This window comes from Lepus europaeus, chromosome 15 (assembly GCF_033115175.1).
Source record: "Lepus europaeus isolate LE1 chromosome 15, mLepTim1.pri, whole genome shotgun sequence".
Taxonomy (NCBI): domain Eukaryota; kingdom Metazoa; phylum Chordata; class Mammalia; order Lagomorpha; family Leporidae; genus Lepus; species Lepus europaeus.
In genome coordinates this window covers 58,214,670-58,239,733 of record NC_084841.1, presented here as the reverse complement: position 1 = coordinate 58,239,733, position 25,064 = coordinate 58,214,670, and the positions used below count along the sequence as shown (strand labels likewise).

The window sequence follows — 25,064 nt, the reverse complement described above, 5'->3', positions numbered from 1 at the left end:
CTGGCTCTTAATTCTTCCTCTATACAGTTGGATAGATGAAAGAGTTGTTTTTTTAATTTTTTTTCAAAATCAGCACATGCTGTTAAGATAATCACACACACACACACACACACGAGAAGAAAGAGTCTGGAAGGACATATTCCAGGCTCTTCAAGTCTGGCTGGTGGAATTGTAAATAGTTAACACTTTACACAGATATTTTGTACTTTGCTATTGTGTGGCCTCTCAGCAATTAGGATGTGTTATATTTAATCCCAGTAGCCAATGAAACGCATAGGACTGGGTACACAGAGAAAGACAGCCATATACATAGAAACGCACCATGCACCTTGCGCAACATGCCACAAACAGGACTCCCGTTCCTTCCCAAAGCCAGCACCAAGGTGTGGTCCTCATCGGGTCCCCACGGGAAGTCAGCGGGTGCAGCCCACACAGGGCAACCTCGGAGCCTAGAGCGTGGTGGTAACTGGTAGAGGACTAAGAGGAAGAACAAGAAGTGTCCGAGTTATCTTAGTAGTCATATTTTTATAGAACATCAAGTATTGAAGCATAGATTTTGAAACTCAGCCACAGCCATATATGCTACAGATAAAAATGCCTGGTGGGCCTAAGCTCCTAGATGCTGACAAGAAGATTTGCGGGCCCAGAGAACCGGCGGGGGGGGGGGGGGGGGGGGCGATTACTGGACTCCGGAATTAGTCTTTTCAATGACAGTTGACTTAGTTATGATGTGTGAGTCGTGATATTCATTCAAGCTCATGAGTAGGCCTGGGCTCTGTACGTAACCCGCCTCTCAGTGGCTTTCTGATTCTCACAACCCATCCCCAGTCCCCAGGCCCTTCCCAATGTATTGACTGTGTCTGATAGAAAGAGATCTTCCATCTGCAGGTTCACTCCCTGAATGACTGGAACAACCAGGAGCCAGAAACACCATCCAGGTCTCCCACAGTAGTGGCAGAGGCCCAGGACTTGGACTATCTTCTGCTGCTTTCCCAGGTGAATTGGCAGGGATCTGGATCAGAAATGGAGCACCTGGACTCTAATTGGCCCTCCAATATGGAATGCCGGCATCACAAGTGGTAGCTTAAGCAGCTGTGCCACAACACCAGCCACCACCTTCGTTCATTCTTCTTTCTTTATTTTTTGATTTTTTGACAGGCAGAGTTAGATAGTGAGAAAGAGACAGAGAGAAAGGTCTTCCTTTTCCATTGGTTCACTCACCAATGGCCACTGCAGCCAGTGCGCTGTGGCCAGTGCACCGCGCCAATCTGAAGCCAGGAGCCAGGTGCTTCTCCTGGTCTCCCACGCAGGTGCAGGGCCCAAGCACTTGGGCCACCCTCCACTGCATTCCCAGGCCACAGCAGAGAGCTGGCCTGGAAGAGGAGCAACTGGGACAGAACCAGCACCCCAACCAGGACTAGAACCCAGGGTGCCGGCGCCGCAAACACAGGATTAGCCTATTGAGCTGGGGTGCCGGCACTTCATTCATTCTTAAAGAATATTTTGGATGATTCTCCATCTCAACCAGACCTGAAATCCCTCCTGGGACGAAGGATTAATAGCTAGAATAAATTAGCAATTCAAAAGCCTCCACAACAACCAAAACAACCAATCCAGTTAAGAAATGAGCAAAGGATCTGGGTCGGCGCCATGGCTCACTTAGTTAATTCTCTGCCTGCGGTGCCCGCATCCCATATGGGTGCCAGGTTCTAGTCCTGGTTGCTCCTCTTCCAGTCCAGCTCTCTGCTGTGGCCCGGGAAGGCAGTGGAGGATGGACCAGGTGATTGGGCGCCTGCACCCAAGTGGGAGACCAGGTGGAAGTACCTGGCTTCTGGCTTCGGATCGGTGCAGCGCCGGCCGTAGCAGCCATTTGAGGGGGGTGAACCAACTGAAGGAAGACCTTTCTCTCTGTCTCTCTCTCTCTCACTGTCTCTCTCTTACTGTCTAACTCTACCTGTCAAATAAGAAAAAAAAAAAAAAAAGAAAGAAAGAAAGAAAGAAAGAAAGAAAGAAAGAGGCAAAGGATCTCAATGGACAGTTCTCAAAAGAGGAAATATAAATGGCCCAAAAATACATGAAAAAATGCTCTGTATCACTGACCATCAAAGAAATGCAAACCAAAACCACAATGCCATATCACCTCACACCTATCAGAATGGCAATCATACAAAAAAGACAGAGAGCAACAAATGCTGGTGAGGATGTGGAGAAAGGGGAACTCTTCTACACTGTTGGTGGCAATGTAAATTAGTGCAGCCACAATGGATAGAAAACAGTATGGGGCCGGCTCTGTGGCTCAGTGGGTTAATGCCCTGGCCTGAAGCACCGACATCCCATTTGGGCGCCAGTTCGAAACCCAGCTGCTCCACTTCCTGTCCAGTTCTCTGCTATGGCCTGGGATAGCAGTAGAACACAGCCCAAGTCCTTGTGCCCCTGCACCCATGTGGGAGACCTGGAAGAAGCGCCTGGCTTTGGATCGGCATAGCTCTGGCTGTTGTGGCCATCTGGGGAGTGAACCATTGGATGGAAGACCTCTCTCTCTCTCTCTCTCTCTCTCTCTCTGCCTCTCCTCTCTCTGTGTAACTCTGACTTTCAAATAAATAAATCTTTAAAAAAAAAAAAACAGTATGGGGGTCCGGCACTGTGGCGCAGTAGGTTAATCCTCTACCTGAATTGCTGGCATCCCATATGGGTGCCGGTTCTCGTCCCAGTTGCTCCAGTTTCAGTCCAGCTCTCTGCTATGGCCCAAATCCTTGGGCCCCTGCACCACGTGGGAGACTGGGAAGAAGCGCCTGGCTCCTGGCTTCGGATCGGCGCAGCTCTGACCATTGCGGCCATTTGGAGAGTGAACCAAAGGAGGAAAGACCTCTCTCTGTGTCTCTCCCTCTCACTGTCTATAACTCTACCTTTCAAATAAAATAATCTTTAAAAAAAAAAAAAAGAAAGAAAACAGTATGGAGATTTCTTTAAAAACCAGATATCCACTTGCCAAATGGTCCAGCAATCCCACCAAAAATGTACCCAAAAGACGTGAGCACGTTGTATTACAGAGACAACTTCACGACCATGTTTATAGCAACACTGTTCACATCAGGCCAAATGTGGAATCAGCCAAGGGCTCCTTCATTGGGTGGACGGTGATACATACACACAAGGGAATATTATCCAACTATAAAAGAAAATGAAATTCTATCATTTGCAGCACAATGGTTGGAACTGGAGGACATCATGTGGAATGAAATTAGCCAGACACAGAAAGACAAATAACCGCAAATTCCCTATTACATGTGGAAGCTAAAATTAAACAACAAAGAAATGCTTGAGTGTATCAGTTTTGCTGCAAGTGCAATGTTTTGTAAACTTTGTTTTAAATACTAGTCTAACAAATTGATAGGAATTATATACCATTACAGTTTTAATGATTTTGTGACTTTTAATTTTTTTATTTATTTATTTTTTTTGACAGGCAGAGTGGAGAGTGAGAGAGAGAGACAGAGAAAGGTCTTCCTTTTCTGTTGGTTCAACCTCCAATGGCCGCCACGGCTGGCACACCGCGCTGATCCGAAGCCAGGAGCCAGGTGCCTCTCTTGGTCTCCCATGCGGGTGCAGGGGCCCAAACACTTGGGCCATCCTCCACTGCACTCCTGGGCCATAGCAGAGAGCTGGCCTGGAAGAGGGGCAACCGGGACAGAATCCAGCGCCCCGACCAGGACTAGAATCCAGTGTGCCGGCGTCGCAGGCAGAGGATTAGCCTGTTGAGCCGCGGTGCTGGCTGATTTTGTGACTATTTTAAAGCTTACTGTCTATGAGAGAGTTGACCATCTTTTCCTGTGATTATTGTGTATAGCCCGTGTTTATTTTCCTACTGGACGATGGTCTTTTCACATTTTATTTGCTGAACTGTTTAGTGGAGCCAGTGAGCCATTGCCTATAATGTAAATTAAAAATGTTATCTCAAAAGATAATAAACCAAATATATTTTAAAAATCTCTTCTGGAACTCTCCTTCTGGCAAGTAGAATCTGGACTTTTATCCCAAGTTCTTCTGCACAATGGAATTATAAACAAGAAGTAGTTTCCAAGGTCGTCTACCCTAATGCCTCCCTTTGCCTGATAAGAAAAATTCCTCCTGCCTGCTTTTTCATTTTGTAATGACAGCGTCAGTTTTCAACTAAGCTCTTCCTCTGTCATTGGCTCTCTGGTATCATTGATCTTTCAATTAGAGTTTCAGCTCTCCCACGCTCCTAATAAACGTTAAGAGAAAGACACTGCCCACGTAGGTTACTGAGGACACTGGGATTCTCTCTCTTAGTAGCAGCTGAGGTTTCTAGCAGAAAGGTGGAAATTTGCTGCGAATGGTTGTTTTTATCCCTAGCTCTCTGGGATCCAGTGCTGACACACCTAGAGGTACTTCGGCCTCAGACTGTTCTAGATCTTTGTGGGAGAGCTGGGTTCCTACTGCTCATCAGGAACATTCACAAGCACACACACACACACACCACACACACACACCCTACACATGTACCTGATCCCTCTATGAAGTGGAATTATTACTTCCATTTGAAAGGGAAGAAACAAGACTTTGAGATCGTGTGTCTCGAGGTAATTTATTTTATTTATTCATTTTATTTATTTATTTATTTATTTTATTTTTATTTTTTTTGACAGGCAGAGTGGACAGTGAGAGAGAGAGACAGAGAGAAAGGTCTTCCTTTTGCCGTTGGTTCACCCTCCAATGGCTGCCGCGGTAGGCGCGCTGCAGCCAGCGCACCATGCTAATCCGATGGCAGGAGCCAGGTGCTTATCCTGGTCTCCCATGGGGTGCAGGACCCAAGGACTTGGGCCATCCTCCACTGCACTCCCTGGCCACAGCAGAGAGCTGGACTGGAAGAGGGGCAACCAGGATAGGATCGGTGCCCCGACCGGGACTAGAACCCAGTGTGCTGGCGCCGCAAGGCGGAGGATTAGCCTAGTGAGCCGCGGTGCCGGCCTCGAGGTAATTTAGCTCAAGGGGGCTCAGAAAGGATATACACCTGGATTTTCCAACTCCAAATTTCCCACATTATTATCTTCTTTATATATGAGGATTCTCAGTTTGTGAAAAATGGAATTAAAATTTATTTTGGTGCAATAAAAATTGGAACCCATGCATAACTCTTCCATATATGTACTTTCCATAAACTTCTGAAGATTCTTTGTATATAAAGAACTCCTAATTCAATAATAAGACAAACAGCCCAATTTTTAAATCAGCTAAAAAGTAGATATTTAACCAAAGAAGATCTAGAAATATTTAATAAGCATATAAAAAGATACTTGATGCTATTACTCATTAGGAAAATGCAAATTAAAAACATTATGAGGAAGTGGGTATTTAGACTAGCAGTCAAGGCAAACACTGGTGAACATGTAGAGAAAGGGGTGCTCTTGGGCACTGTTGGTGGGAATGTAAATTATTATAGCCACTGTGGAAAACAGAAGGGAGATTTCTTCAAAACCTAGACTAGAACTTGCATAAAAGACAGGAAAGTGTTGTATCAAAAAGGTACCTGTTCCACCATGTTTATTGGCAGCACTGTTCACAACAGTCAAGATATGGACCAACCAAGGTGTCCATCATCAGATGAATGGATAAAGGAAATGTGGTATATATACACAAAGGAATGTTGTCAGCTATTAAAAAAATGAAATCATATCATTTGCAGGAAAATAAGTGGGACCAGAAGACATGTTGAATGAAATAAGCCAGACACAGAAGACAAACAGCTATGCCAGCATTATGGCATAGCACGTAAAGCCATTGTCTGCGACCTCAGCATCCCGTACATGCCCCAGTTCATGTCTAGGCTGCTCCGCTTCCAATCCAGCTCCCTGTTAATGGCCCGGGAAAAGCAGCAGAAGATGGCCCAAGTGTTTGGGATCATGCCACCCATGTGAGAGAGAACTGGATGAAGATTCTAACTCCTGCCTTTGACCTGTCAACCCCCCATGGTTGTAGCCACTTGGGGAGTGAACCAACAGGTGAGAGATCTCTCTCTGTCTCTCCCTCTGTGTCTGTCTTTCTCTCTGTCTTTGTCTCTCTCTGTCTCTGTAACTCTTTCAAATAAACAAATAAATCTAAAATAAATAAAAAGGAAGACAAACACCACATGTTCTCCCTCATATGGAGGACCTGAGGGGGAGAAAAAAAAGCAATCTGAGCACAGCGTGGTGATTACCAGAGACTGAGAAGACTGGGAAGGGTGGGGATGTGGGAAGGGAATACAGAGAGTTTGGATGACGAGCACCAAATCGGAGTGAGGTCAAAGGAATAAACTTTTAGTGTTCCGCAGCATAGAGGGAGGACTGGAGTTCACAATGACCCAGTACATTCTATGAACAAAGAGGAGAAGCTGAGGCCTCCAATCATAAAGTAATGTCAAAGAAAGGAAAGGTTGGTTAGCCTGTCTTGATCAGTGCATGTTGTATACATGTATTGAAATCTCACCCTGAAGCCCATAAACATGCACAATCATTGTTAATAAAAAATTTTTATAAAGACGCCCACGTCCCATATTGAAGTACCTGTGTTTAATACCCATCCCTGGCTCCTGATTCCTCTTCCTGCTAATGCTGACTCCAGAAAGCAACAGATGATGGCTTAAATAATGGTATCCCTTCCATCCACAGGGAACACCTGGATTATATTCCTGGCTCCCAGATTGGTCGTTTTTTTTTTTTTTTTTAAAGCTACATATAAACTTACCATACGCATGAGCAATTCTACTTTAAAGAATATGTATAGCCAAGAAACTAAAATCAAGCATCTACCCATAGACTTGTACACAATGCTCGTTGCAGTATTAGTCATAATAGCCCAACATTATATTAACCAAAATAAAGCCAGATACACAAAAGAGCATACTTTCTATTGTATTCCATTTATAGGAAATCTATAGAGACAGAAATTAGGTTAGTGGTTGCCCAAGGCTGCGAGTGGAGTGGAGATTTACTGAAAATGGGCATGAGGAAACTTCTAGGGCCAATGAAAAGTCCTGAAAGTAGGTTGTGGTGATGGTTGCACAATTCTGCCAATCGGCTTAAAATAACAGAACGGAACACTTATAATGGACAGATTTTATGACTAGAGATTTTTCATTTTGACTTTGCTAAGGATTTATCATTACCTTGATTGACTAACTTTTGAACTTGTGAGTCCACCCAGCTTGCTCTAAACTTACTCATTTCTGGGCAAACTTGCATCACATAAAAGACAGGGCTGAAACTGGTCACCCTGTCCCCTGGTGTCATTTATTCTCGGTTGGCAACAGAGCAACTTGTGCACTCAGAGTACACATCCCTTCTTGGCATACCAAAATTTGACAATGTTAGTCAATGTCTTCAAAATCTAATATCAAATAAACAGATACATTTGAAATGCTAACTCTTAAACCTGAAAGAAAGATTTCACTTCGTTCATTCAGAGATTTAGAGACAAGAGGCTACATAGTTTGCCTTTACCAGGACCAACTTTTTTCATTAAAATGCAGGTCCCCTGGGCTGGCGCTGTGGCATAGTGGATTAATCCTCTGCTTGCAGTGCTGGCATCCCATATCAGCGCCAGTTCAAGTCCTGGCTGCTCCACTTCCGATCCAGCTCCCTGCTGATGGCCTGGGAAAGCAGATGAAGATGGCCCAAGTGATTGGGCCCCTGCACTCACATGGGAGACCCGGAAGAAGTTCCCAGCTCCTGGCTTCATATTGGCCCAGCTCCTGGCTTCGGATCAGCCCAGCTCCAGCTCTTATGGTCATTTGGGGATTGAACCAGCAGACGGAAGACCTCTCCCTCTGTCTCTCCTTCTCTCTGCCTATAACTCTGCCTCTCAAGTAAATAAATAAATCTTTAAAAAAAAATTGTGGGTTCTCTTTTACCTCACAGGTTGGGCTTCTTTCTTCTAAGACAGCATTAACCTATTTTGCTTTCATGTTGGTCAAAGGTCAGAAGTGTTTGTCATCTATCCTGACCCCATTCAGACATCATGTGGCCTGCCTTAGAGCTGTGCTATTTTAGTAATGAGAATTATCCCCCTGGGAAGCAGGCCAGAGCAGTTGAAGAAACCAGACTGGGGTGACTAATGGACAGAATCACCGTGTGTCGATTTAAGTAACTGGAATGCAGCTAGACTTCCTTGTCAGTGCACTTACACAATTGCTACTTCCACACAAGTTACAATTGGACCTCGAGCAGCACCCCTGAGCGAGTTTATCCACCATCTACCAAATATTGGCAAACCTGTTAAGTAATAACAAGACAGCCATGAACAGTAGAGAACATTAGGTTGTGGTGCACCCAATGCCTCCAATTTAAATGCTGTGATCTGCATGAACTCCTTTAGGACTCACAGCCTTGAACTCCCTCTGGGTCTCTCTAGAGCTTCTGGAAATGGAATCTGACAACGGGCATCTCCCGAAGTGCAGTGGCCAGCTGGCCCTCCCAGTCCGTCTTCAGGGTGGGCTGACCCTGTAGGGTTGGAAGGCTCAGCCAGGCAAGGTCACTTCTAAGAGGCCTGGAGCACCACTCCAGCTCCTTAAAGAATTTATAGGTGTCTCTAGTATGAAACCTGATGTATTGATTTGGGAGGCTAATTTATGAGCAATGTGTAGAAGAATAGCAATCCTTAGAACGTTCTCATCTAGCAACTGGATCTCCTGGCTCCTCTGACTCTTCCTATCCCCTCTCTTTAGAATGGTTCTTCTCAGTCCCTAGAAGAAACCCCCAAGCAATCCTAGAACATTTCTGGTCACTTCCTGAGACTCAAAAGAGGCAAGTTATGGTCTCAAGTCAGAAAGCAAAATCCCCAGCTCTATACAATCATGAAAACTCTAAGCTTGGTTTAAGGTTGAAATCCTTCCCTTCTTCCAGGTTTTGAGCTGGCCTCATTGGCTTCTTGGGTTCCCCTTACTAATTCTGTAGAACTGGTGGCCTAAACATTGATTTCTCACAGCTCTGGAGGCTGGGAAGCCCAACATTAAGATGGCAGCAGTTGGGCTCCTCATGAGGTCTCTCTTCTGGGCTTGCAGGTGGCCACCTTCTTGTTGAGTCTTCACACGGGAAAGAGAGAGAGAGAGAGAGAGCTGTCTGGTGTCTTCTTATGAGCATACTCATGTACTAGATGAGGGCTTATGATCTCATTTCTATAAAAGTCCAACTTCAGCCACATTAGGAGTTGAGATTTCAACACTTGAATTTGGGGGTAGAGGGCACACAAAGTCAACACACTCACTTTCACCACCTTGCATCTCGTTTTCCAGCCTCTCTTGCACAGATAGCTTCCAGCCCATCGAGAATGGGGAGTAAGCTTGTCTGAAGTTGGTGGAGCCTACAGCACACCACCTGGGCCTGGCAGACAGTGATCCACTTCCTTCTCTTTGGAGCAATGTTTCTACATGCTGTGTGTTTCTCCTCCCCCAGGAGAAGCCTCTTTGCTCAACCCCTCGGAATTCCATGGCTGGCCTCCAGCTTCTTCCTGCTGAAGCCCTTCTCCAGACAGCCATCTTGGACAGATGCAAGGCACTTCCACACCAGCTCTCCAGTTCCAAGATAGCATTTGCTGCCCAGTCAGCATCTCTCCTTTGCAGTCTCCACAGGCAGTTATCTGAATGTATCTTGCCTCAGTACCCCAGACGACAGGGGGCAGGTGCTTGGCTTTCTGACTGGTGACTCTGAAGCCCTTCTCTTTGAACTTGTGGGCAAGGGCACTCACCCCACTGAAACCTCCCAACCAGTCCTCCATTCTGCAGCAGATTTGGTGAATTACAGGTCCCCAACCTCCGTTCCAACCTCTTTTCTTGTGTGCTTTCCTTTATTGCAAGTTACTGAAAACACTTTTTTTAGATTCTTTTGCAGTTGAGTTCTAGGTTCTTTTTTTTTTTTTTCTTTTTTGACAGGCAGAGTGGACAGTGAGAGAGAGAGACAGAGAGAAAGGTCTTCCTTTGCCATTGGTTCACCCCCAAAATGGCCGCTATGGCTGGCATGCTGCGGCCGGCGCACCGCGCTGATCCGATGGCAGGAGCCAGGTGCCTATCCTGGTCTCCCATGGGGTGCAGGGCCCAAGCACTTGAGCCATCCTCCACTGCACTCCCTGGCCACAGCAGAGAGCTGGCCTGGAAGAGGGACAGCTGGGACAGAACCGGCGCCCCGACCGGGACTAGAACCCGGTGTGCCGGCGCCGCAAGGTGGAGGGTTAGCCTAGTGAGCCGCGGCGCCGGCCGAGTTCTAGGTTCTTAATTAGATTCTACCAATTGAATGCACTTAAACAAGATTTGGAAGGCAGAATGGAGCTAGGGGTTGAGGGTAGGAGGGTCTTCCCAGGAGACAAAAAGAGTATTTTTCTGCATCCATGATTCAGGATCCAGCTATTATCTTCATGGACATTAAGGGGCAGTGGCATCAGTGTAACAGAGGCTTCCTTATCTGTGGGTCACAGCCATGGTAGTACAGTCTTGGCATCAATCATTCTAGAGTCCTCATGGTGCTCTCTTGACTCCCACCCCTGGATGGTGGCCAGAGTAGCAGCTGCCCTGGAAGCCCATTCAAGAGTCCTGTTCTGACACTCATTTCTGTAGGCCTGGCCTAAAACCCAAACCTCCAGTTTCTAAAAATTTCTAAGCTCCAAATTCCTTGGACTTAACCTCATTCTGATTTTAAAAAAATACCTAGAGTTGTGTCTTCTTCCTGTACCTGAACCTGACCTGACTGATACACCTCTCCTCTGGAAAGGGAGTGAGGAATGAAATTCACCTGCACAGCAACTGGGCTGAAACTTCCATTTTATCATCCTTTTATGCCAGCCTCTTATAACCCACTGAGGGAGAGTGTTGTGTTCTGCCTTTGAAGAGTATAAATTGATCAAGTGTCTGATAATAATAATAAATAGAATTAAAAAGGAGAGAATGTTCCAATATGGGAAGCAGTCCTCACAGCAGACTCATAGAATGACAATTGCTTTAAGTAGCACTCTGATCTCAGAATCAGCCCTTAAGGCATCCTGGTCTAGCTGAAAAACCTACTATGAGAGCATTTTAGGCACAGAAAGCCAACACATTGTGACAAAAAAAAATTTCCTACATGAAGAATCTCTGTGAGTGAGACCCCAGTGCAAGGAAGTGGCCATCAAAAAAGTATGTACTTTTTTTCTGAAAGGAGGCGAGAACTTCTACTTTGCTTATGGCCTTATCTAAACACTGATGGAATTTGTAGATTCAAAAGGCTTCCATAGCTTAGGCAACTCATGTCAAGAGCCTCAGGTGGTCACTGACATCATACATAAGAGTGTTAATTGTTAAATAAACAACAAGAGTCACTGTGCACTAACTCCCATGCAAGACCTCTGTCCTCAATGAGTTGTATTATGAGTTAATTGTAAAACTTGTTCTCAAAAAGTTTTGCGTATGTGTGTGTGTGTGCCAATTGTTGTAATCTTTACTAAGTATAGAGTTGGTCTTCTGTGTATAAAGTTGATTGAAAATGAATCTTAACAGAGAATGGGACTGGGAATGGGAGAGGGAGGAGGGGGAGGAGTGGAGTGTGGGTGGGAGGGCAGGTTTGGTAGGAAAATCACCATATTCCTAAAGTTGTATTTATAAAACTTGTATTCCTTAAATAAAAGGTTTCTTTGGGAAAAAAGAGAAAAAGAAAAGGGACTTATGTAATTCTTTACTTTTAATTATTGAATTTTATTATTTTATTTTAAAGGGAGAGGTCTTCCCATTCTCTGATTCACTCCCCAAATGCTTGTTTGCAACAGCCAAGGCTGGCTCAGGCTAAAGCCAGGAGTCAGGAACACCATCTGGGTTTCGAATATGGGTGGCAGGCACTCAAGTACTTGAGCCATCATCTGCTGTCTCCCAGGGTGTGCATTAGTAGGAAGTCGGATCAGCAGCAAAGTAGCCGGGATTTGAACCAAACACTTTGATATGAGATGTAGGCATCCCAAGTAGCAACTTATGCTGCTGCACCAAATGCCTGCCCCGGCCTACTATAATTAAAGTAGAAAATTTCATTCACAATGCTGATAATACCTTTGAAACTGAACCCCTATAACGTAAAGGCTGAACCCAGACTCTTATCTGTCTTCCTTAGCTCGAGGTGTTCTTTTCTGGCCTTTATCAAAAGGAACTCCCTAAATTCAGGGAGGGGTACAGCTGGCCCAAGAAGGTTCTAACCACCGGATTCAAGAAGTCTTTTGCGCCGGCACCGCGGCTCACTAGGCTAATCCTCCGCCTTGCGGCGCCGGCACACCGGGTTCTAGACCCGGTCAGGGCACCGGATTCTGTCCCGGTTGCCCCTCTTCCAAGCCAGCTCTCTGTTGTGGCCAGGGAGTGCAGTGGAGGATGGCCCAAGTTCTTGGGTCCTGCACCCCATGGGAGACCAGGATAAGCCCCTGGCTCCTGCCATCGGATCAGCGCGGTGTGCCGGCCGCAGCGCGCAAACTGCGGCGGCCATTGGAGGGTGAACCAACGGCAAAAAGGAAGACCTTTCTCTCTGTCTCTCTCTCTCACTGTCCACTCTGCCTGTCAAAAAAAAAAAAAAAAGAAGTCTTTTGCTCCTCCAACAGATAAAACCCTGTTAGCCAGTATTGTCCACAGGGCTTTGGTTATGGGAATTCCAGGTCCAGGCAGGCAAATTTCAGGTCCGGGGCAGAATACCTCCTAGGTGTAAACCCTCAGACCAACTGAAGCCCACTTGCCTGTCGTACATTCCCCAAAGAGCATGGTGTCACCAAGCAGAGGCGGGGTGGGAGCACCACTGACCAGCCAGGAATCTGGACACCAGATGGACACACCCCTGTGCCCCAATTTCCATCTATCAGAACCATCACCCCTAACTCCTCTAGGAGCACACGAATTGAGCATTTGCTGTCCGGCTCCTTGCTCTGTGCTTTGCAGTAAATGCAAATACTTTCTTCCCCCACCCCGATGTCAGTGATTGGCTTCCTGTGTGTCGAGCAAGCAGACCTGGGTATGTAGAACCGGGGGTTCTACAGCAATACCTCCAACTAGCTTGTGGTGCTGTTCAGCCACACCTGCATTTATGCATCTTTGGATACTCTCAGATCTAGCCACAACTTTATTTACTTGACTAAGGACAGTGAACTTCTCCCCTAACCTGAAATGCCCTCAATCTGCCAGGACTCTCATCTGAGCTGGTCAGGAACTGGAAAGAGCGATTTCTCTTCCAGAAGCCTCACTCCGGCTCTTACAGGAGATGGCTGGAACAGACGGTCTTATCTTCCCATAAGAAAAGAGTTTCAGACTTGAGACAAAGGGCAGTGGTAAGCAAAGGCTGCAAGATTTAATGAAGTAATGCATCCATCAGAACTAACGGGCGACTGTCCAGACAGATCCGAGAGTGCCCAGGCATTTGGACTGGGCTAAGTAAGGTTGCAAAGTTGAATGGTGAGAATACACCTGACAGGCCAGGCAGGCATCTCAGCCACTGAGAGCTGAGCTGAAAGCTGCGAGTGCGATTGGCATTCAGATCAGGGCTTATAGGGAAATGGGGTCCTGTCCTTCCAGCTGTTTCCCCTTATTCCCACCCTCTTCTCCCGGGCGAAAGGATTGCTCGGTGTGAAATAGGTGAAGGGCCTCCAAATGGTTTATTTCCCAATGTTAGCAGACTGGGCAGAGAGGGTCCTCCTGGGGTGTCTTCCTGGGGGTAAAGGCAGGGAGTACCTGGAAAGCTACCGGGGGTATGGGCTTGACTTTGGAGTGTAAAATACCGGACTGCTTAAAGTTCCCGGGGTCTGCACAGGACTTCACAGTGGAAAACACTGGGCTCCTTCCAAGGCCTGCTTCCCTGGGCTGCTAGCGGCTCTGCGAGAGGTTCCTCCATCCTTCCTGTGGGTGCTTTGCTTTCCTTAGGCCCTTTTCACACATATACCCTAATCTCTATCTTCCTACTGAACACAACTAACCAACTAGCACCGCACTCCATACACACTGATTCCTGGCTAGAGTACATCCCTGCCAAAGCGCTGAAAACCCTGTCCCTCTGATAGGGCCGGGCCTCAAACCCAGGTGCTCTGAGTCCAGCCTCACCTGTCCTGGGAGCAGGTTTTGATGAGGAGGAAGCAGAGGGAGGGAGAGCACTGCAGGGGGTAACTGTGCAGCCTTCGCGGGGTGGGGGTCCTTCCTCCTTTGCTCAAAATGCCCCATGGGAAATGAGAAAAATCATCTTTGAGATGAGCACTGGACTTTCTCTGAATATTATTTAGAATATGAAATGGGGCATTTTTGGAGACTTCACTGTTTCTTTGGCTTGGTAATATACTCAAAGCCAAAAATGGCGTGCCTGCTGTGCAGATGGAACTGTGAGATGAGGACTCTGGCCCCTGCCACCCAGCTTGCTGGTGCGCAGCCTCTCCACTCTGGGTGGGGCTGCCACTGGAGCTCAGGCTGTCACGGGGTAGGAGACGGGTGGAATGAGTCCCTCCACGGTGTGAGAAAGGTGAGATGGGGGAACGGGAAGTCATCTCCCTTTTCTGTAACCTCTGTTACTGGCATGCCTAAAACCCAAGACAGCTACAGTCTCTCTTCCTAAAGCTTGCATCGTGCTTTATTACTCCTCTCTGAGTCATGGCGACATTGTCTGAGTCAGTCATGGCGACATTGTCTGAATCAGTCGCCAGAGCTTAATCAAGGTTGGACAATGTCCCTCCTAGGTGACTCATGCCTCTGCCTTCTCCCTTCCTTTCATTTGGGCAACAAATGATCCTTTGACAGAAACGGGCTCCCCTGCACTCCCAGGATCTCCCCACTTTGCCCCTGTCCCTCTCTCTGTTCTCCATGGACGTGGAGCCTGGGGGAAGTCAGAGCAGCCCAGGCCAGCTCACCAGCTTCCTCTGTCCTCCCCTCTTCCCTTGTTTGCTGTGTCGCTTTCCTGCCTCCTTTCCTTCCATTATGTTCCCCACGGAAAGCTTCTTCCCCCTCTCAGGGCTCTTTCCGTCCCCGGGGGCCAGCGGCGCTCTCTGGCTCAGGAGGGAAGACGCCAGACTGGGAACGCAGCAGGCGGCTCGGGGCTATGTGACCTTCAACGAGTTCCTCCGTGTCTTGGTGTCCCATAAATTAAAGAGTTCCCTGTTCAGACGGAGAGTTGACGGGAACATGTTAAGATAAAATTCCTGTCCCAGCAAATTCCATTCCACAGAGTTGCTGCATTTGGAGGTAACTTTTTAAAGGTTTACCGATAGGACACTGGTAAAAGAAATAAGTCATTTAAACGGAAAAGCATGCATTCAGTGAAAAGCTTGGGTGGCTCCTTAAGCAGGGACATGGAATGTTGGCAAGAGAATGAAGACCGCACTTTACAGAGTAGTATGTGTGGCACCATCCATGCCACATGGCGCTGTTATGTCATGTATTACACATGAGTTCTAGTGTGATTAGAAAACTGTGGAAGGACATAGGCCACAAGCAGTAGTGGGAACCACAGCAGAGAGATGAGATGTAGGAAATGAGGAGGGGAATGTTCTATGTTTCTGGGTTGGTTGAAATTTTCATGAGACTGTCATTCATTAATCCCACCAATTATGTATAACTTTTGGAAAGCATCTTCTATATCCTGAATTAGTGCTATGTTAATGTGTTGAAAAACTTTTAAATTATCTTACTTATGAATAAGCATCTTCCTTTGGCCTTGTTTCATAAAATGTTATTCATGCAATAGATGGTAGATCAATTGGATCAGTGTGGATAGGTGTGTGATAGACGATACATAGGCAGATAGACTGCCCGCCCTGTGGGAATGTGAGAGTTCAGGTGACCCCAGGTTTTTGTTCTTCCCTCCTGTAGCAAGCCCCTCCTCCGGTTCACCCCCCCCCCCCCCCAGATAGCTTAATCACCAAATAAAATTGGCTTCTACTCTGAAACCTGAGCAAGCCACAGAGCTCAGCGTCTTGAGGGAGGAAATGGGGTTAAAGTTGGCGGTCAAGTGCAGATCCTGAGTTGTCTTTCCCTCATGTGCTTTAAACCAGAGTCTGCTGTTTTTTATCACTCACGCATGCCCTGCAAAACAGGTCTAAGCTCTGCTGCATAGACTGCGGCTTCTACAGAGTGATTTTCACCAAGTTCTTTATTTAAAACCTCTTAGTGTCCTACCGAGCAATTCCAATGTCACACGAGGTTAACTGTGGTGACATTGTATACTGAGTTCACCAAAGAGATTTTCCCCTGATTCTTTCCACCAAAGGACATCCCATGAACCTGGTTGTAGCCAGCTATGGTGACACACAGACTATTGCATCAAGACACACCAGTGTGCACACTCACAATCACAACTTTCACTCACTACGCACTCCCAGGATCACCTGGTGCCTCTTTGATAAGTTTCCCCTGCTCCCCACAGCCCCGCATCAACGCCCTAACGAGGAAATCAGGGAGAGTAACGGGGCAGTGTGATTTCCTCCTCCTCTCCTCGTTCAGCCACGCAGCTGAATTCAGCCATGCACCCTCTTTCTTGGTCCTAATTGAAGACAGCTGAGCACAAACAGGCCTAGGGCTGGCCTGACTCTGCTTCTGCTACCCATGGCGCATAGGAGTGTGCTTGGCCTGGGGATGGGTCACCAACTTTGAGTCCCTGTGCTCATGGCTGGTGTTGGTGTTGCCTTCTGCCAAGGCATGGGAGTCAACAAAACGTCTGAGTGTGTGTCTAGTCTCTGCAGTCACATGGGACTAAGGTGGTGTCTGTTCTCCAGTGACAGCGCCTTTCTTAAGGCCAACGGTGACCATCAATGCTAAATTGTCATTATTTTTTTAAGGACTTGCTTATTTATTTGAAAGGCAGAGTTATAGAGAGGCAGAAAGGCAGAGAGAGAGAGAGAGAGAGAGAGAGAGAGAGAGGTGCTCCACCTGCTGGTTCACTCTCCAGATGGCCACAATAGCCAGAGCTGAGCCAATCCAAAGCCAGGGGCCAGGAGCTTCTTCCGGGTCTTCACATACGGGTTCAGGAGTCTAAGCATTTGGGCCATCTTCTGCTTTCCCAGGCCATAGCAGAGAGCTGGATCAGAAGTGGAGCAGCTGGGACTCGAACCAGCACCCATATGGGATGCCGGCACTTCAGGCAGTGGCCTTACCCTGCTAACGCCACAGCACTAGCCCCAAATTGTCATTATTTTTTTAAAGCATGGGTCTACCTATGAGCTGTTGTATTTACACGTCTTTAGATGCACAGCACCCTCTTTCTCAGGGTCCTGCTGCCACCTCCTACTGGACAGTTAACAGCTCCTGCCCAGCTCTTTGCTTCCTTTTGGATGTCTCTAACTTTCTCACATAAAGTTCAGGAAACTCACCGAGAAGTCCCAGCCTAGCTCACAGACCCTGCTGACTTCACATAACCTGGGACCTCTTTGGATGCCCTGGCTCCAGCACCCTCTCCACCTGCACGTTGAGCCTTGTCCTCCCGGGACTCCTGCCACCCTGGCTGAGCCCCGCTTCCGTGAGCACCAAGCTCGCCCTGCCGCAGCCCTATGCAGCACTCTGATCTGCCTGGGACTTCCTCCCTCGGCCTCTTCCCTCCACCAGCTCCGTTCCTTTCCTTGGCTCCAAGTCTGCTGGGAGGCGCCTCCCCTGACCCCCTCGCCAAAGTTGCGCCTCCTCCCTCTCCTTCGCAGCTTCCTACTCATTCTTCTCCAAAGCGCCTTACGTCAATGATTGCGTGTCTATTGCCTACTCACCTGGTTGACTGACATCTCCCTGTCGGAACTCATTATGCTTTGTATCCCAAAGGTCCAGTTTAGGAACCATCAAAAACCCCCGGTGGTCTGGGGAACCCAAGCTACCAACTCCTACCTGGCTGCTATCAGTAGCAATAGTTGTTTAACATTCCTGTTCACATCAGCAGCTTCGTTTTACTGAGTAACATGACAACAGTCCACAGTCTGAGAGGCAGGCATTTTGATGCGGCAGAATCAGCGGCTGCTTGGGACGCCTCCATTCCTGATCAGAGTGGCTGGTTTCAGTCCCAACTCTGCCTGAGATCCAACTTCCTGATAGGCCTGGGAGAAGCACTTGAGCCACTGCCAAACACGTGGAAACTCAGATGGAGCTCCTGGCTCCCAGCTTCCACCTGGCCCAGCCCCGGTGGTTGCAGGCATTTGGGGGAGTGAACCAGCAGATGCAAGACAGAGAAGAGATAGAATCTCTCTTTCCACCTTTCAAATAAATGCATCTTTTTAAAAAAAAAAAAAAAACTATAACCTCATCATCTTCGGTTAAAGCCTAGTAGGTAAAACTTTTAAGTCAACAACAAGGAGGCTAGGATATAGAAACAGCCAGCTTTCGGACAAGGTGTGGCCGAGCCGCCCTTTGTGCCAGTTGGAAGGTGCTGTAGCCCTTCACCCTGTCACGAGCAGAGACCAGGGTGTAGCGCCATAGACAGGATGCAGAAGCACGACGCCACTCTTCCAGCTCAGACGTTTGCACAATGACCTCATCATTTTATTTGAAACAATAAGAACTCCAGACTCACTAGAACATCTGAGCTCAAAAACACTAAGGAAAATAATACTCTAACCGTTATTCTCTTTAAAACTCTTGGTGTCAGTACCCCCTTCCACTCAAGCACATAATCAGTATGAGTTCTTAATACACAAATGAAAGCATTTGAAAACAACCCATTTACAGTTATTTAGCTTTCACAATAAAGTTATTAGCATGCCTGTGACGAGTTCATCAAAATCACAGCAAAGAGTAGCTATTTTATAGAGACTTCGATTTGAAATGCAGAAAAGTAGGCACGGAGCTGTAACAAGATGCGCTTCACGTTGGCTACCTGCTTCCATGCTTTGAAAAAGAAGAATGAAACAGTCATGATTTTTCACTAGAAGGCTAATTTAAGACAAGGGCCTGTTGCAAATCTCACTTAACCAATCACGTGATTGACAGATCTTTATTGAACTACGACTACGGCCCCAAGAAGTGCGAGGCATGGTCTTGGCCTTCGAGAAGCCTACACGCAGAGGGGAAAAGGCTGTGATGTGTTATGTTTATTACATGGGCAAGTGCCTTCTGACGTATATCAGGTCCTTGCCAGTTCTGAGTTCTAAGACTTGACAGGCGTGGTTGCCCTTCACCCTCACAATCACCATCACGTGCTTTTCACAGCAATTTAACATGCGTAGCCATGGATGCTCAGAGCAATTCATTGACTTGTGTTCACAACTGAGCGCCACAGCTAGGATTCCACTCATAGCTGCCTGGCTCAAAGGCTCAGAGATTTTTTTCCCACCATCAAAATTGTGCCATGATCAGGAGCAACTGTGTGAGGATCTCTCTCCAGGAGTGCAAAAACAGGACCAGATGGGTGAGATTAGAATCTGAACTTTATGTGCAATGGGCTGTGTCTGTTTTATTGCCTGTTGTATTCCAGGGAGCCAGGACAGGGCATGGCTGTGATGAATACTGGCTGGATGATTGGCCTCTGACAGGTAAATGTTGAAAGTCCCAGGGCAGAGAGGCGCAGAGGACGCCGGGAAAGACAACTCCCAGGTGTGTCAGATCTGGGGGGCAACTGACTGGTGCCACTGCTGTGTTAGAGCTGGCTGGGATCAGCCCTCAGACACGCTGGCTAGCCTTGGAAACTCAGGCGAGGGAGGCTGTGGAGGAAAACGCGCAGGTCACTTCCAGAAGTCCCGGTTTGCAGCTGAATTTTGTAAGCTTCTTTAAGGCGAACTCTTCTCCTAAAGATGAATTTCTTTTTTTTTTTCATTTTATTTTTCTAAATTTTAACTATTTGAGAAGGAGAGAGAAAAAGAGAAAAAGAAAGAGGCAGACTGAGATAGAGAGCTCCCATCCTCTGGGTCGCTCTCCAAGTGCCCACAATGGCCTCTGGCACAGAACAAAAGGTGGCCTCGGTGAACTCAATCCAGGTTTGCCATGGGGGCTGCAAAAACCAATCACTTGAGCCATCACCACTGTCTTGCCAGGGTCTGCATTAGCAGGAAGTTGGAGTCATGAATCAGAGCCCAGAACCAAACAGAAGTACACAGATGTGGGACGTGCCACCTTAACCTCTAAAAACCTCAGAAAGCCAAGTGATTGGCCCAAAGTTATGCAACTATTTAAGGGCTGGATCTGTTGGGCTAGATGCTTGCCCTTGAATCCCCCCTCCTTTTTTTTTTTTTAAGATTTCTTTCTTTGTTTGTTTGAGAGGCAGAGGCAGAGAGAGAGAGAGGTCTTCCATCTGCTGGTTCACTCCCCAACTGGCCGCAACGGCCAGAACCGGGACGATCCGAAGCCAGGAGCCAGGAGCTTCTTCTGGGTCTCCCACATGGGTACAGGGGCCCAAGCATTTGGGCCATCTTCCACTGCTTTTCCAGGCCACAGCAGAGAGCTGGATTAGAAGTGGAGCAGCCAAGACTCGACCCAGTGGCCATATGGGATGCCGGCACTGCAGTTGGTGGCTTTACCTGCTACGCCACAGCACTGGCCTCTGAACTCCCTTCTTGAAGTGTAGATACAGACGTTGAAGCAGAGGTGGAGGCCTACCCCTGAGGCATATTCCCCTAAAAGGGGCTCTCGAGAGAATTTCGCTTTGGTCACTTTATTGACTCTAAGTGCTGTAAGAATTCGGACGCGATGAATTTGGTGCCATGTGTAGTCCCCCACATCCAGGGTGTCCCGACTGGTTGCCCTGTGATAGCATGCCAAGCTAGGCTACCTAGCTAGGATACCTCAGGTCACGCTGTGGGTCTGGAGTCCAGGGTCCCACTCTATAGGTGAAAATGCCTGCTGGGTACAATGTTAGTGTAAATAGGCCCAAGAATGCCACCGGTGACTCCAGCACGAACAGTTTCAGCTAGGTGGGTGAGGGAGAGGCCGGTCTAGCATAAGGTAAAGAGAAAACGTTCGGTGAGGAAACAGTCACACAAGCAGCACAGAAGTCAGAGGGAGGTATGGGGCCAGAGGCCCTTCTGATCCGGGCACATCCTTCTCAGATCTGAGTTAGCCAGCTAGGAGCTAGAAGCAGCCCTGTTCTCATGCAGGGACTCCTCGAGGGCCATGAAGCAGCTTGGCGGGGGTATCAGGATGGCAGGTTGGGAAGAGACATGGGCCCTCCTGTGCATTTTCCAGGAGAGATGTTACAGAGCCTTTATCAGCTTATCAAGAGACCATGATCTTTCAATGTTGAGACGTTGAGCTGATCTATGCTCCTCCTCCTCCTTCCCTCCTCTTCCTCCTTCTTCTTCTGTTAAAGATTATTCTTAATTTCAGTGTAACAAAACTAAACCTCAGAAAGCCAAGTGATTGGCCCAAGGTTATGCAACTATTTAAGGGCTGGATCTGGATGTGCCGCGGAAATACACAGATGACCTCATCTCTGAACGCCTCCCAGATGCCACCCCGTGGAGGACAGCATGGTGTTCCACAAAGACTCGGCCAGAAGCCAGTTAGGCGGCTGTCCTCTGAAATCTACTCCACTTCCTGACAGAGGCGGGACTGTCTAATCGCTGCAGCCCACCGCAGAAACAGACAATACCTGGGCATGAACCGGGTCCACTTCCGGGCCCGGGATATTTGGTACTGATCAGGGCTGGAGTGGGGTAGGGGGGATGCGGTGCGCGGAGCAGGTGGGCTTCCCATCCAGTGCGCCGGTGGCTGTCTCCCACCACCTTTGTCACCAGCCGCTGCCAGAGCCTGCGGGCTCCCTTCTCGGGCACTGCTGTTGTGCGCAGGCCCGGCTCGGCGTCGGCGGCGGTGCTTGAAAGCAGACTGGGCACCCCGGGGCCCACTATGGCTGAAGTCAGCATTGACCAGTCCAGGCTGCCGGGATCCCAGGAAGTGTGCAGAGAGTTTGCTGTCCTGGAGGACCACACCTTGGCTCGCAGTCTTCAGGAACAAGAGATTGAGCATGACTCGGGCATTGAACTTGCAGCTTAGCCTTTGGTCCAGCATGACCTCCAGGTGGCTAAGCAGCTCCAAGAGGAAGGCCTAGGAGCCCAGGCTCAGCTCTGGAAGCGCTACAAAGACCTAGAACAACAAGGCTGTGAACTTGCTCAGGAAATTCAGGAGAAGCGGACTGTAGAGGAAGAGAGAGGGTGCATCCAGGGGAAGAAGGATGAGGACATAGCTCGCCTTTTGCAAGAAAAAGAGTTCTAGTGTTGGTCCGGTAGGAGACCCTCCCCAAAACAACCCACAGAAGGCAGGCTGGATGCAACAGCAAGAGGATTTATTACCAGCTGGCTGGGGCTCTGACTGGCACGTAGGACACAGACACAGCGCAGTGCTGAGGCAAGAAGCCCCGCCCCTCCCCCCTCCTGCATTTGTATGCCCTCGAATGAACAAGTACATACGTCACTGCACACGTAGGCGAGTCCCTTATTCCTTATATGGCAATTACCTAAATCTATGCATGTTATTGGTGCATTTGAGCAACTTAGGGGCTAGGCGTCACACAGGAAGGCGGAAGAATCTACATTCCAGGAAGAGCTTCACTCCCGTACCCTTAGGCCTGTCTTTTCTGGCTTAAAATAAAGCCTGTCATGGAGGAACGGCGGTTCTCGCGACAGGTCCTGAAAGCTCGTAAGACCAAGATTTTAATATGTTGCCCCATATTTTATATCATTTAATCTTATCATACTACATACTATTAAGTCTTAATTTTAAATGTACTTCATCTAAACTAGCTTACAGTTTGAATTAATTATTCATAACTGAATTCCATACTAGGAAAAGGTGAAAGAAACACATTCCAGAGTTCTCCACAGCCAATGCTCATGGAGACAGTTACTATTGTGAAGATGGAGAGATGAAGCCCCGAGTAATGAAAGATACTGTGTCTACTCCACCACAAGTAACCCACAGGTATCAGGAATGGTATGATGCTTAAATAGCCAGAAAACTGCAAGAAGAAGAACTTCCGGCTGCCGGAGTCGACACGAGAGCAGCTCAGGTAGCCCAGGATGAAGAGATTGCTCAGCTTCTAACGGCCGAAGGAAAGAAAGCCAAGGAGGGGGAAAATCATCTTTGGAGAAAAGAAAGCGTGACCAGGAGAGGAAGCTAAAGTCAGCTAAATCAGTACTTGCAGAGTCAAGAGAGAGTGCTGAACTCATTGTTCTAAGAGTGAGAGGCCAGCACTGCCACCACCACCTACCACGACAGAAGCTGAGGCTAGGGACTGCACTCATTTTACAAAGCAGCATAGGTCCACCTGTCATTCCTCAGAAGTAGAGACCGCTCATGAAGGAGTTCATTACAAGCAGTAAAAAAAAAAATCTAAGAATCCGCCTTGAACATGGACTCACTGTGATGATACAAAGCATTCCCCACTTTTTCCTCCTCCATTGTTTGCAGTCCTGGGATTTATCCTCAGGCTTTTCTTCCTGACCATAAATATTTTTAATTCATTTCAAATGTTTTGGTTATCCCTGGTCACTTGGGCAGTGTAAGAACATGTGGTTTCTAATGGCAACCTCTCTGCTGCAGATCCTTCCTGGGATACAGCGTCCAAGAGCTGTGAAATGCCCTTTAGTTGGATATGGGATATTGGTCTCTGAGGACTAGGTTTTGTTTAGCAATTAGAACTATATGGCGATGAATGGACAAAGTCAAATATGTTGGGATGCATTACAGAATACAAGAATGTAAGAAGTAAAAAGCAAAACAAAACAATACCCGAACCCCATTGTCTCGATGCAATGAAAGCTCTATGTATTTCTCCTTCTTCTCCAGCCCGTCAGCTGTGAATTGTGGTGCTTTCTCCCCAGGCACACTGCACTGCCTCTGGTTAGTTTCACTGAATGTCTCCACCTTCTTGGAGACTTTCGTACTTTGAGGTACACGATGAAAAAGTAACAGGGTCTGCAGGCTCGTGGAGGGTGCTCCGGGCCCCCTCCAACCACAGTCCATCATCTAGACATCTAGATAATTTTATTCTTTATAGTTTCAGTGTTCTTTTTTCCTAATTACAAAATAATTAAAATGTATCATCATGGGGCCAGCATTGCGGCACAGTGGGTTAAGCTGCCTCAGAAATACCCAACAGTCTGGGATATAATCTTCCAGATTCCTGCGTTAACAAGGGATTAAGGCTAGGGATCAGGCAGAAATGCGGAAGGAAGCCAGGGCTCCAGGAGAGGGAGAGCTTGTGTGGAGAGGACACAGTCCTCCACCAGGGAAGCCAGAGGGTGTGCACCGTGTTAGCACCCAGAGGACCAGGTGGGCAGTGTGCGCCATGAGGGATGGAGCTGGCAAGGACTTTGGCCAGTGTGTGTGTGTGTGTGTGTCCACCTGGACATGTGCACACCTGGACATTGTAGAACGAAGTTGGATCACACCATGCCTTCTCTTCCACAGCATCTTTTCTACAACGAAATCTTCCCACGTCAGTACATTTAGATATAGTTCATTGTTTTAAAACAGCTATATAGTACTCTGTTATGTAGATAGACAAAATTTATATACCTATAGCTAAATATTTGAAACCTTCATTTCTAAGATTGACATTGCCAGGTCAATAGCTACACGTATTTAACTGTTGGTATTATCTACAGTGAATAAGATTGGCCAATGCCTTACACCCTTACCAGTACTGGGTACTGTATATTTGTTTCCAGTCTGATGGGCAAAAAAAGAAAAAATCTCACTTTAAATATCACTGAGGTTAAACACCTTTTACATCTTGTTGCCTGCAGGTATTAGGAATGATACCTGTGAGTTACTAGGCTCGTGCCCCTTATTTCTAGTTGCCTAAGATCCACCACCTCTCTGGGCTAATGAGAATATTACTGCAGAGCTGTTTCCGGTTTTGTTTTTGCTCGTGGCACTAGGATTTATCAGGATGTGCCTTGGAGCAGGAGCTGCGGCTTGCTTGTGGTGCTACTGGTGTGTAGAGCCTGGACGTTCTACCGACCCATCACAAGCCACGGGAGCAGGAAGCTGACATCACGGCCAGGCACGGCCCCTTCATCTGACACCTGGTTTGGGACTTCTCTTCATCAGTTTCGGCCACCACGCCATCCCTGTGTGTCAGCAGGGAAGGAAACGAGCCAGCCTTTCTCAGGCCTGGGCCCAGCATCCGTGGGGTCTCTGA

At 47.6% G+C, this 25,064-nt stretch overlaps 1 pseudogene; it reads left to right on the top strand.

Moving 5' to 3' along the window:
- Positions 1 to 21,766: 21,766 nt before the first annotated feature.
- Positions 21,767 to 23,238, top strand: LOC133774624 (coiled-coil domain-containing protein 50-like; annotated as a pseudogene).
- The last annotated feature ends 1,826 nt before the right edge of the window (positions 23,239 to 25,064 follow it).